The sequence below is a fragment of the Lissotriton vulgaris genome, chromosome 2_2, assembly GCF_964263255.1.
Source record: "Lissotriton vulgaris chromosome 2_2, aLisVul1.2, whole genome shotgun sequence".
NCBI lineage: Eukaryota > Metazoa > Chordata > Amphibia > Caudata > Salamandridae > Lissotriton > Lissotriton vulgaris.
Genome location: NC_141688.1, coordinates 115,258,514 through 115,264,859, shown reverse-complemented (window position 1 = coordinate 115,264,859; position 6,346 = coordinate 115,258,514).

Below are 6,346 nucleotides of genomic sequence, written 5' to 3'. Positions count from 1 at the left end.
GACAGTATATGTTGCTTTATGCTGCCTAAAAAAAGTGGTTTCCAATATGGACGCCTTGGAACTCGTACCGTGGAGATATTTGTACCCCCCCCCACAAGATGTTAAGTTGGATGACTTGCTCTCTTTATGATTTGTCTTTATTGTATACAATGTGAAGAACTACTGCCTTCTTTTGTCATGCCTATACTGATACTGCTGAATTGCTCTGTATGTCGATGACTGTTAATAAAAAGATTTTTTTTTAAAAGAATGCTCAAAACTTTTGTTATTAAGTCATCATGTTCAGATTCACTTTTAGTAAATCGTAAAATGTCGTCTTGAAAGACAGACACCTGTGAAATACCAACAAACATTTCGGACATTAATCTTTGAAAGACAGCTGCCGCTGAGGCAATGCCAAATGGCATTCTGCAGAACTGGAAAGTGCCATCTGGTATGACAGAGGCAGTTATATGATGAGAGGCTTTGTCTAATTCTACTTGGTGGTAAGCGGATCTAAGATCCAGTTTGGTAAATCAGTTAGACTGACCAATTTTCGTGATGAGATCTTCTATCCTGGATAAGGGGAAATTGTCAACCCAGACAACCTCATTGACACTTCTAAGTCCATACACATCCTCAGTTCACCAGTCTTCTTCTTAGTTAAAACAATGGGAGAAAGCCAAAGGGTGCCCTCCACTTTCTCAATATTACCTTGCACACACATGTCAGTTAGCATATCAATAATTCTTTCCTGACACTTAAAGGAATACCAGATCATCGCCAGTTTTAAAGTGAAGGCACCACACAGTATGTAGGTTGATGATAGGGTTTAATCTTGTTGTACATTCATCCTAGAAGGGGCACTGGAGCGAATGACTCCAAGAGAATGAAGAGCCCCTGTGACCTCATAACATTCCAGTCCCATTACATTCCAAGCCACAGACTACACACAGTGTTTACGTGAAGCCTTTATGGCACACGTCACGCAGACAATCCATACAAGTCAGCACATTATAAAAATAAAACAGTAGAATGCATCATGCATAAGCTTCACAGAAACATTCATCATGCACAAGCTTAACAGAAACAAAAAATAGAGTCCGCAAACACTAAGGGAAAAAGACTAGAGAGAAAGAAGACTAGTAACAGGCCAATACTCTAAGGGAGGGAACTAGCCATGAAAAGGAGGAACATAAAGTAATACAAACTACATTGAAGCAAGCTTTTCAGAATGACTAGCACATTAACCAATCAGCAGCAAGGGGCATAATAAAAGCCCACAGAGCAAATACAGCATGTCTCAAAGACAGCGCATGCGCACTGCCTAGGCTCGACCTAAAAAAATGGGCATTTGTTAACAGCAGGTAAATGTTATCAATGGCAGGATTCCTCAGCACAGTCTTCTGGTTAGTTTCAGTTTGACTGCTTGGCAGTCGATGGGCAGGCATATTCTGCCTCCTTACTAAGATCCCTATGCTGCCTTCCGGTAATCCCTCCCACAGCACTGGAGCCATTCAGCCCACAATGTCACTTTCACTACAGGGCAATAAAGTGTACGCCTAATTAGGTTATTGCGCCACCCACCAATAGCCACAAACCTAGGAGATACAGCACTCGTCAATGCAGGACTGAAGAGTCATTTTAATATTGCAATTTTAAAAAGTTGGCCTCTGGGTTTGACTGTGTGGATTTATGCTCTGTTTCAAGGAGGGAGCGTTTTTGAAAATAGGCCTGTGTGCACAGTGTTTACTGGGAACTTGTGCCTCTCCGTACTGCTTCTCCTTGCTGTTCCTGAGCACACCCCACTCATATACAAAAAAACTAGTGACAAACTTGCACACATTCAGACAGTAAAATATATATCTCAGTCTTCCCGCCTTATTATGCATGATTAATAGCGTTTTAATGGAACTGTTGTGTTGTAATGAGCCAATGCAATATTTTTTGTTTACTTGGCCTGTAACTTAATTTGAGGTTTCTGTTCTTTTATCTCTGTGTTGTTCCTTCTGCACATTGCTTGCAGTATCTGTTTGTCTAATGTTTTTTTATTTGTAAATTCGATGTTAGCTCTAAGGAATGTGTATTGTATTGTAATTTGATTCATGTAGCGCTTACTACTTCTGGTCACGCACTAAAATGCTTTATTGTGAGTACCACACTATTCAGGATCCAAAGGTTAATAGGTTAGTCCACTGTTTACTGCATTTTGAAGGTTATTGGGATTAGTCTTGTTCTTTCAAGTTAACCATTCCATACATTTATGGTAGATTTGGCTACTAGAAGTTAGGTGGGATCATTCGTGCTTGCTAAGTGAGTTAATTCAAATGGTTGGAGTATTAACTGAAAACAGCCATATCTCCATAACCAACAAATGCTTGCCTGTGTATGAACAGCCTATAAGAAAGCCAGATGATCTCAGGAGAGACAGTTTTGTTGATTGAAGTCAATGCTGGTTAGTTTGATGTCTTGTAGCTAGCTAGTCGCTCTATGGTGTCAGACTGTTAGATCTGAGTTACATTTCTTATAGCACACACCTGCATCTGAATGTGTGCCTCTATGTGTGTTGTGTATTTGTGCTTCTATTCACTTTGTGCCATTAGCCTGGAATCCTATATGAATGTTGTTTGCATGTGCATCCACAAATGTAACACAAATACAGGCATTACAACAAAGAACACACTCACCTCAAATAACCCAGACTTATGGGTTTCCCAACAGCTATTGGTTGTTGTTTTGCAAGTGCCCACCAGTTCCATGCATGCTGCTTTTAAGCGTTGGATTCTGTGCATATCTTATAATTTTATAATTGCCTGTTAGAACTGGGGGTCTCTAGTTGGCAGAGGTAGGTACCACTGTCTAAATAGGGACCCTTGCTTCTAATCAGGTTAAGGAGGAAACACTCTTTAGATAACCTCTGCTCACCCCCTTGGTAGCTTAGCTCAAGCAGTCAGGCTTATCCAACAGCAATATGTAAAGTATTTATACCAACACTCACACTAACACAGTGAAAACACCACAAATTGACTCCACAACAGTTTAGAAAAATAAAGGTATTTAATCTAAACAACACAAGACCAAAGCAACAAAAATCCAACATACACAGTTCAAGAATATGGTCGCAAAAGAGTTTTTAATGTTCTTAAGGTTAGCGATAAAATTATCCACAGTTGCGTCACGTTTTAGCCACAGTACCTTTGTTAGCGATAAAAAGTTCCAAGCACAGAAGCTGCAGCGGTGAAAAACAAGCGATGCGTTGCTCCTGAGACCCTAGAGAAGCGTTAGCGACAGCCCCGCTGCAGCAGCGGGCGTGTTGCGATGAATCCAGTCTGTATGGGGAGGAAGGCCACTCATATGGATTCCGGTGCGTAGGTTCTGTAGGAAGTTTTCTCCTGCAAAGGCACAATGCGATGATTCTCGGGTGGTGACGATGCGCGGTCCAGCGGCGATCTTTCTCTCGCAGCTCCTTGATGCGATGGCTCTGCAACGATTCTTGGAGTGACGTGATGCGATGATTTCACCCAGCGATGACAGGATCTGCGACGATGTTCGCAGCGGCGGAAATCTTCCCGCTAACGAAGGGTGCAACGTCTTCAGGCAGCGGCAACAGGCGCTGCGACGATCTCGGTCTTCGTAGCGGTGGGAATTTTCTCGCTCGGCCGGGTTTGCAATAGATTTTCTGTAGCAAAGTCTTTAAAAGCTTGATTTCCAGCTCCCCAACACAGATACTTCTTGATTCCAGGATGATCAAATGTTCTGTTGTCAGGGGTCCTGTACTTATACCCCTAAAAGTCTTTGTTCTCTTTCTGCAAGTAGGCCCTGAGCCCGGTCTGAACCAGTTATGGGTGTTCCTTGAGCACTTTGTTTTTCTGGCTTCTCCTTTCCTTTCAGAGTGAGGGGCAGGGTCGTCAGCTGCCCAGCAGGAGGTGGTGCCAGCATTGTGGAAGGCATGCACAGCCCTATTCAGGCCCAGGTGCTATCTCCTCCCACCACTCAAGTTGCAAATGCAGTCATTCAGCCCAGGGCTGACCCAGCCAGCCTCCTGGGGTGTCCCCAGCCCCTGTCACTGTCAAACCAGACAGTCAATTCACAAACAGGCCAAGGCACACAGAAAGGTCAGACAAGAGAACAGCTACTTTCTAAAAGTGCTGTTCTCAAACACAGGATTTAAAAACAACCTTTCCTAAAACATGTGTTATTAAATTCTGACTTCAGGGATACCAGACTTTTATGTCCTATCTTGTTCCTATGAGAAGATATGCTGGTAGCCACTGTAGCGAGCATTCCCCGTGATAGCCTATGGAGCAAGATAGCCTTGCAGCAGTGAAAAATGAAAATGGCTGTAATTCACTACCAGAGCATGTCACCTGCACACGTACATGCTCTACCTTTCACATACACTGCACCCTGCCCAAGGGGGTACCTTGGGCCTTCCATAGGGGTGACCAATGTGCACAGAAAGGGAAGGGTTAGGCCTGGTCAGTGGGGACACTGACCAGGAGTGCTTGGCAGTTCACAGACTGCACACAGGCACTGCGGTGGAAAGCCTGAGACACCATTTTAGGGCTACTTATGTGGGTGGCACAATCAGTGCTGCAGGCCCACTAGTAGCATTTGTCATCACCAGCCCTGGCACACCCAGTGCACTTTACTAGGGACTTCTTGGTTGGTGATACAAATATGCCAATCATGTATATCCAATCACAATAACAATTTACACATGGAGCACTTACATTTTGACATTGATCAGCAGTGGCAGAGTGTCCAAAGCATCTAAACCAGCAAAACGAAATCCAGCACAGCATCAAAAATACAAGAGGTAGAGGCAAAAAGATAGGGGGCAACCACGCCAAGGATGCCAGGTCTAACACGTGTCCCCTCTAGCTGAAAGTGGGGAGAACTGCTCACCCTCTTGTGAGTTTTATTCACTAAGGCAGAAAAACCTGGACAGACCATCAGCATTGGCGTGTTCTGTGCCAGGGCGGTGTTCCACCGTGAAGTACATTCCCTGTAGGGAGATGGACCACCTCAACAGTTTTGGGTTCTCACCCCTCATCTGCATTAACCATCTGAGGGGCCTGTGGCCTGTCTGAACACAGAAGTGAGTCCCAAACAGGTAGGGCCTCAGCTTCTTCAGAGCCCAGACCACAGCAAAAGCTTCCCTTTCAATTGCACTCCACCTCTGTTCCCAGGGGAGTAGCCTCCTACTAATGAAAGCTATAGGCTCATCCCAGCCCTCCTCAGTGATCTGTGAGAGTACTGCTCCCACACCATGCCCGAAGCATCTGTCTGCACTATGCACTCACTGAAGGAGTCAGGTGCCTTGAGCACCGGTTATGTGGACATGGCAGTCTTCAGGGCATCAAAAGCAGTCTGGCAGGCTTCGGTCCAATTCACTTTTCTGGGCTGCTTCTTGGAAGCCAGCTCTGTCAAGGGGGCAACGATATCCCTTGACAAACCGTTGGTAATACACGGTGAGACTTAAAAAGGCTCTCACCTCTGTCTGGGTCTTGGAGGGCCACCAAGCCAGAATGGTATCAATCTTTGCCTGTAGGGGCGCCACCTGGCCGCTCCCTACCTGGTGTCCCAAGTACACCACAGATCCCTGCCCTATCTGGCACTTGCTGGCCTTGATAGTGAGACCTGCCCTTTGCAGAGGTTTCAATACTTCACAGAGGTGTTGGTAAATGTTCCTCCCACGTGGAGCTGAACACAGCCATGTCATCCAGGTATGCAGCGTTGAATTCCTCCAGCCTGGTCAGTACCTGGTTAACCAGTCTCTGGAAGGTGGCAGGGGCATTATTCAACCCAAAGGGCATGACTCAGAACTGGAAGTGCCTCTCTGGCGTTGAGAATGCAGACCTCTCTTTGGCCCCATCAGTTAAGGCAATCTGCCAGTACCCAGAAGTTAAATCAAACGTACTGAGGTACCGGGCAGCTCCCAACCGATCCAGGAGCTCATCAGCTCTGGGGATGGGGTGTGCATCAGTCTTGGTGACCGCATTGAGCCCACGTTAGTCTACACAGAACCTGAGTTCTGGAGTGGCACCGGGCGCAGCAGCTTTTGGGACTAAAACCACTGGGCTAGCCCAGGGGCTGCTTGAGGGCTCAATTACCCCTAGCGCCAACATCTTGGAAACCTCTTCCTTGATGCTGGCCCTGACCTTGTCAGCTACACTGTAAAATTTCTGTTTCACAGGCAGACTATCTCTAGTGTCCAAATAGGGAACCCACCAATTGGTGACACCTAGGGTCAGGGAGAACAGGGAGGAAAACTGACCCAACACCTGACGACAGTCCCTCTGCTGTTCTGGGCGAGAGGACCACACCATCCACTGACCCGTCTTGCTACTTAGCTGTCAGGAGG